The sequence below is a fragment of the Triticum aestivum genome, chromosome 1B, assembly GCF_018294505.1.
Source record: "Triticum aestivum cultivar Chinese Spring chromosome 1B, IWGSC CS RefSeq v2.1, whole genome shotgun sequence".
Lineage (NCBI taxonomy): Eukaryota > Viridiplantae > Streptophyta > Magnoliopsida > Poales > Poaceae > Triticum > Triticum aestivum.
In genome coordinates, this window is record NC_057795.1 from 2,027,813 (window position 1) to 2,035,720 (window position 7,908).

The window sequence follows — 7,908 nt, forward strand, 5'->3', positions numbered from 1 at the left end:
CCCCTTCCGCGCTTTCCATCCCACATGACGTGTCGCATTCATGAACGCCTAGAGCGTGTAGTGGTCGGTATTGATGCCCACGATTTGACCGGACAGCAGGGCGGCACAAACGAATGCGACACCTCTCACTCTAGGCATTGAAGCAGCATGCCGGCCGGGAGAGCACCACCTGCTGCTTGCCCGCCTGAACACGCCTCTTCACCACGTTCAACACTGCCCGCCTTTGATTCCTCCATTAAAAGCCTGTCATTAAACACAGTGTTCGCGAGCAGTCTGCTATTAAACACAACGCCAGTTGGCTCTGGCTGTCCCCCTGCTATTTAAACTATGCTAGACACTGGGCAAATATCGCATCACACTCCGTTCCCATCTCCATGTTGCACACCATTTTCTCCACAAGCTCCATGGTATCCGGTCAGAAGGAAGCTCATTTCTCCGGCCTACAAGCTGGCAGGGTGGCGCATCGAGCCCGTCGGATACAAGCCAGGCAACTATCTGCTACACCTCCGTCAATGGTCCAGGGGGCTGCAGGCCAGCTCGCGGAGGTTCAATCTCCAAGCTGGCGCGTCATTTGACACGCCGCTCCAAGCCAGCTCGGCGATGATTGTCATTCAACTAACAAAAAGGGGATTTGTTTCTTTAAAAGGAAAATGGAATACCAACAGCACATCGTTGTGAAAAAATCACTAAAAAATGCAATGGACTAAAACTAAACGCTGCAGCCATCTGCTCTGCTTATGTCTGTCACTATCACAAATTAGATGGTTAAACATGAGCAGAAATCCATCAAGACAAAACTCATCAACAGACTGGAAACACCTTGTAGCAGTGATAGGCGAAAGCCGATGAATACTCCAATTCCATCACACTGAATAGTAGTACTACTACTAGTCAGAAATCAAATTAAACACTATGACCATCTTACTTCTACAAAGAAGTCCTCATAAGTTTTCTTCTTATTCAAGCCCAGGAATTATTAATTGAGCGATGTAGATATACAGAGCCAACAGCCGTCAAGAAATTGACGATATGCCCAGCAGTACTGTTCCTCCTCTAACAAAAATAACTTTATTGCAAACATACAGGCATGCGAAGACTTGGCCATCTCACTTTGCAAACAAGGAGAAAAGCTTGACGTTGTTGACAGACATGACGATAACAAGCTCAAAAGAGCATAAACAACATAGCACATTATCCATTACATAGCACACTGAATAAATACCAGTAATCAAAGTCGACAGCCACTGCCAACATTATTACAAAACAGGTTTAGGCACTCAAATAATCCGTTCTACTAAGAAACCACAGCAAGCAAAGTAGCAGAAATAACGAAATCTAACGCAAAAGCAGCGGAGCTTTTGAACCAATTGTCTTATGGTGCCACGCTTAATTGATGCAAGACCATCAGACATCGTCGTAGACTGCCTTCCTGAAACGTCAATTTGCACCATATGAGCAGAGTTTAGAAGCAGATCATCAATTACATACACAAGCAATTTTTACAGTTTATACACAGATACAAATTGAAAAGAAAAAAACAAGGCAGAGAAGGAGATTACAGTCTTACTTGAGCCAGCCATTAAATGTTTTTCTAGGGATGTGCTCAATCTTTTGCCAGTTTGGATGTCCCACTGTTTGACAGGACTTTATCAACTCATGATTGCAGGACCTAAGATGAAACTCCTCAATAGACTGGGGCAGTGTTGGAAGCCACTGGACATTGCTGTAACGACGACAGAAATAAATAAAAAGTTCTTTGAGCGATATGAGGTGCTCCAAGTTGCCTGGTAAGGTGTCCCAGCTGAAGCTGGTAAGCCATAGCACACGAAGATGAATGAAAGCCACGAGCTCCGGACCAGGTCCCGGTTGTTTCCATCCAGATAATTCAAGTCTTTGCAGGTTATTGGGGCCACCGGTCTCCTTACGCACCATCCAATATGGGTACCTCGAACCATTGTAACCACCAATTTTAGTGTTTCAAGCCCAGTGGGAGGACACAGGCCCTCAAGTACTTCTGCTTGGACTTCTGGACTGCACACTGTGTCATCACCATCCCATTCCAGCACCAGTGTCGCGATCCCTTCCTTGGCAGTTAGATTGGCTTCAAGAGCTTCCTCCTTGCTTTTAACATTCTCAAGCCCACTGATGTTCAATTTGCCGCGAAGCTTGTTCAGATCCCTTAGCTGATTTACCTCATAACCTTTTTCATTCCTTACTATGAAGTATGACAATGTTTGGAGTGAGGTCAGCTTGCCTACGTTAGGAAAGTTCATGCACTTCCAGATTATGTGCTGCAAATTGAGAAGGTCAAGAGAGGTAAACTCCACTTTTTCACTGGCACCAAGATTTAGCAGCCGGAGATGGTGAAGTTTAGTTAGTGCGACTGGAAAAACAACCGTACATGGACCCTCTATCCAGAAAACAAAATCACGTAGATGCTTTAACATACTAATAGCCTCTGGGAAGAAGAACTTATTGGGTTCCCCTGTTCTACCACCTGTGTAAGTAACAGCGAATTCCCGCAGCTTGGGCAGCCTCATGCACAAGTTCTCAATGAATTTTTCCTCCACTAGTATATCCTTTCTATCATCATAAATGAGGAGAGTGCGTAAATTTCCCATCCCATGGATCATCTTGGTAATCAACTCTGCATCATAATTTTCAACCAAAAGATGATGCACATCTTCAGGGTTATATCCTTTCCCTCCTCTCAGGCTACTTTCATTGTCAATTATTAAGCAGTGCCTTCCTGCTACCTTTTCTATAATGTCATGCAGCAGATCATGAATTCTAAAGCACTCAGTGGCAGTGGCAGAAACTGAACAAGTTCCTTCCGGTTGCAGAAATGAGCATGACACTAACTCTTGAATGTAGCACTCGGCTACATCTTCCATGTCCTCTGTTTCACAGCTGGTCCTTATGAAGCCTTGTGCTATCCACATGTGAACTAACTTGACCCTTTGCAACTTGGCTCTTCGGGAGAAAATATTGGACATTTCTAAGCATCGCCTGATGTCCGGATTAAGAAGCTGATAGCTCCACCAAAGAGCATTCACGGTGTTATTCAATATACCAAGGTTTGCAGTATTTTTCCAAAACTTGATATCCAGGTTTGCCCCAAGTCGCCCTGCTACTGCTACTGCCGCAATAGGTGATTGGTGTAGCTTTTCTGCAATCACCCTACCAACTCGTGAAAATTCTTCTTCATTAGGATCACTCCTACCATTCATTGCATAATACATAAACATCCTGAAGTATTCATCCTCATCCAAATCAGGCATTTCAATCAGCTCATCAGCACAAAGAGCTCCAGCTGCAAGTTTTGTTCGAGCCGTAACCAAGATTTTGCTCCCTTTCATCCCAGCATTGAGCATAGACTTCAATTCCTCGAGTTGTGGGTCGTTCTTGTTCGTCACCCAGAGGTCATCCAATATCAAGAAGAAACGTTTGCCACTCAATGATTCCTTTAACTTCTCTTCCAGCTCCTCACGATCTGAAATTTCAGAGTGCTGATTATTTGTAATATCCTTCAACATTTCATGGAATACATCATCCACACTAAAAGTCTTGGACAGATGAATGCACATGATGGTGTCAAAAAGTTTATCCTCCTTGCATTCCTGCTCTATGTAATCTCGAGTATACCGTGCAAAGGTAGTCTTCCCAGACCCTGGAACACCATATATGCCAATAACAGAGTAACATGAATCAGTACCCAAGATCTTTGGTGTCTCACGGAGTTTTGCCATGATATCATCAAGCAACACCTTTCGGCCAAATACCTTCCGCGTGCTAGCAGTTCTAATTCTGCTCCTGTTCTTGTTGGCATTATCATTTGGTGCATTGTTGCTTGACACGTCCAAGAGTGGTGAGTTCTTCAGTTCATTGACGGTGTTTTCTACATTCTCTATTCTTTTCTTCAATTTCCATCTTGAGATAGCAGTGAGGACAAAATCTAATGCAGTGTCATTCTCCTGTGAGAAACAAAATTTTAAATGAGAATGTATTGCAATGATCCTCGCAAACCAAAAAAACTAGTAGTGTGGATACAGAAAAACTGATTATTAATGACTCCATAGGTTCAACATGGACTTTGCGCGCCACATAAAAAACAAGGAAACTAAGGAATGAATAAAATATATTATTAAAGCACACAGACTGAAAAATATAATGATATAAATTATTGTTCATATTCCAAATCTGAAATTGAGTGCATATAACTCTCCCTATTGCGAGGCAAGTACAACCATTTGTCCACTACACAAATACGGCAATTCCAAGTATTATCATGTTAGCTATTTAGACCAATACAATAATAACATTTGAAATACGCAACACCAATATGTAGTTTAATTTGTAGCATATTATGATAAGGGAACATTGAAAAAGGATCTTTTTTACACATGTACATAAACGCCATATGAGATGGGAGTGGCTCGTGAAATTTGGTGTACCTTCTTACTTGTGATGTGAATTATGTCATAGGACCAGTCTCTGTAAAAGCTGGCAATCTCAATCACGTGAACTAACCAGTAGAAGATGGATCTACAACAATTTTTGAAGAAGTCAAACGAGCTCCACAAGCAAGAGAGCCAGTGCCCCATGAAATTTGTGGGTGATGTCATCGAGGCGGCAGCATCGGTGGCCAATGGAACAAGTCCATCTAAAGACACATCACCGATAGTGGTCGGTGATAGGGCGGCAACATCAGTAGCCACCAGAGCCATCCCAACCGAGGCCACATCACCAGTAGTCGTCGGAGTTGATTCGCGTGAGGCAGGACCATCCGTCTGCATCAGAACCGGTTCATCTGAGGCCAGATCACCGATAGTCATCGGAGATGAGGCAGCATCATGAGTAGCCACCAGAGCGATGCCAAGGGAGGCCATAACACAGGCTGATTCGTGTGAGGCGGCACCATCGTTGGCCAATGGAACCGGTTCATGTGAGACCACATCACCGATAGTCCGCGGAGATGAGGCGGCACCATCGGTAGCAACCGGAGCGATGCCAAGGGTGGCCACAACATAGGCTGATTCATGTGAGGCCGCACCATTGTTGGCCAATGAAACCGGTTCATCTGAGGCCACGTCACTGGTAGTTGGTGGAGATGAGGCGGCACCATCAATGGCCACCGGAGCCATCCCAACAGAGGCCACCACACAGGCTGATTCCCGTGAGGCGGCATCATCGTCGGCCAATGGAACCGTTTCATGTGAGGCCACATCACTGACAGTCGTCGGAGATGAGGCGGCACGATCAGTGGTCACCGGAGCCATCACAACGGAGGCCACAACACGGGTTGATTCGTGTGAGGTGTCACCATCGTTGGCCATTGAAACCGGTCCTTGTGAGGCCACATCTGCGATAGTCGGCGAAGATGAGGCGGCACCATCAGTAGCCACCAGAGCTATCCCAATAGAGGCCACAATACCGGTGGTTGTCGAAGTTGATTCGTGTGAGGCGGCACCATTGGTAGTCACCGGAAGTACATAATTTTGCCTTCGCAAGAAGATCTTCCACACCCATTGCAGTAGGCGAGCTGATCCGCTTAGTACGGTGCGCTCAATCCACATGCAGCTTATGTTGAAGCCAGCAATGCAGCCGGCGATAGCACTGGCCGTCACCTGAAGTACATGCTCCAACCAATGCGAGGAGATCTTCCGCGCCCACTGCAACGGTCGAGCCGATCGTCTCTGGATGACGTGTGCAATCCACACGCAGCTGCTTTTGAAGCGAGCGATGCAGGTGGCGAGAGCACGGTGGATCCAGTGCCAACACCTGCTTCTTCGGTACAACTTGATCTCCTGCTCATCATCCAAGATGTCATCCACCTCGTACTGCGCACTCCTCAAGCGTGCGGCCATCTTGTCGAGCGTGAGCACGTGGGATACTTCTCCCCTGTTCACCATCCTCTCCTGATCTACGGCATCTAGTGTCTGCTGCAGCTCCGGGATGATGCGGATCTCCAGATCCAAGAGCTTGTGCAACACGTAGTTGTCGTCGAAACCGAGGAAGGCAATGATCTTGGCCAGGAGCAAGGTGATGATGGGCGTCACGAACCAGCCGACCACGGTTATGACCGCAGCAACATCCCATTTCAATCCACCGGCGGCCATGGATTTGTTGGGAGGGTCTTTGATTTGTGCTGCGACAGAAGTACGTACGTAGTGAGTGAGTGAGTGAAGGGGGACATTTTTGTACCATACCAGATGCGTAGAAACATAGAGAGAGGAACGGCTTGGAAAGAGGTGGCCTTTGGTTACCTAGCTTGTTGTTGTTGATGTAGCTCCTCAGAAGCCGACGTCGGGCGTCGCCATCCGGCCGTGGTGGAGGGCACGCCGGCGGAGAGGGCCTGGCTGGTGTTTAGGCGCTCGCGCCGGAGCTGAGGCTCTCGTTTTGGGGCGTGAGAGTGCAAGCAGATCCAAGCGGGGTCTGCACTCATAGGAGTGAGCCTAGCACTACCTCGTACTCCTCGACGACTGTGCCCTATGAAGATGCGAGCGTCGGCAACCCGTGCAGTACTAAGGCCCTACATAACGCAATCATTTTGTCTAGGCATATGCCAAGACCAGCTCACGAACCACGCTCAACCAAGTCTTGGCCAGTGGTGGCGCCAGGATCTAAGGGCAACTCCAACCGGACGATCAAACGGACGCCTGCTTTGCCAGAGCTTTGTCTGTTTGGTTCGGCCCAGTAGACAACCATGTATGTTTTCACGTTTGGATCGGCGCATACTTCCAACGTTGGCCCGACCAACTTCCTTGAGTAAGCGCCTGAAAATATTTTAAAACTTAAAATATTAATTAAACATAAATGCCGGCCATGAAGGCCGGCGTGAGTCCATATTGCATGAATTAAAACATTTAATAAAACAGAAAAATGAGTAGGAGGCGCGCGCTGCCCCAGGAATCCTCATTTCCTAGTCGCTCCCCATGAGGTCGGCGAGCATCGGCGCCGGGCCAGCCCACGGGAACGCGTCTCCCAGGCCATGCCTCTGTCCTCCGGCGCAGGCTGGACCGCCGCCGGCTAGACGGCTCCGGCGTCAGCAGCTCTGCCGTGGGCACAACATTCCTTCTCCTCCGTCTCACGATGCTCCTTCTCCGCGTCGCGCTCGTACTGCATGAGGCGCTCGCCATCGGCACGCTCCTTCACCAACGCATTGCTTCCACTACTCGAGGTAGAGATGCTCATGCGCAAGTGTTGCGCCAAGCCAGATGTTGAGTGCACGGACCAACTCGCGCAGAACCCCGGTCTAGGCGTACTGCTCTGTCATAGCAGGGGGTGTCTCGTCCTTCACAAGGGACGGCGGGGTTGTTGGAAATATGCCCTAAAGGCAATAATATTTGTATTAATACATTTCTTTATTCATAATTTAGAGTGGTGTAACTGCTATGATCCTGAAATATGCGATTCAGTGAAAAACCCATATCCACGAGCAGAATGATAAACGGTAAATGGGCTCCGGTCCCGCCTCTAAAACTGGCTCAAGTGTTGTTGGTGATCACGTTTCCAGATCTTAGGATATCATCGTTAAGCGTAACGATAGTCCTAAAACAACATTGAATGTATGACGTTAGACAAACAATCATATTGAATCGTCCCAAACTTGTATGTTATACTTTATGATTATATCGTCTGAAATCATATGTTATAACACGGAGTGTTAGCATGTGTTTTAGTTCCCTAGACCATGAGAGTGTCTTGGTACTTCCTACCAAACGGTGGACTTTGGGGTTGCTCAAACGACATCTGTAACAAGGTGATCATAACGACAACTTTCAGGCTCACCGGAAAGATTGGCAAGTGAGTGGACTGCTCAAGACTGGGATTTGCTCCTCCGACGATGGAGAGATATTCTTAGGGCCTACTCGGTGTGACGTCATCCATCATCGTCTGTCCAGACAC

The 7,908-nt window shown here is 47.2% G+C and overlaps 1 pseudogene; it reads right to left on the minus strand.

Moving 5' to 3' along the window:
- Nucleotides 1–1,404: 1,404 nt before the first annotated feature.
- Nucleotides 1,405–6,142, minus strand: LOC123102129 (uncharacterized; annotated as a pseudogene).
- Nucleotides 6,143–7,908: the final 1,766 nt, after the last annotated feature.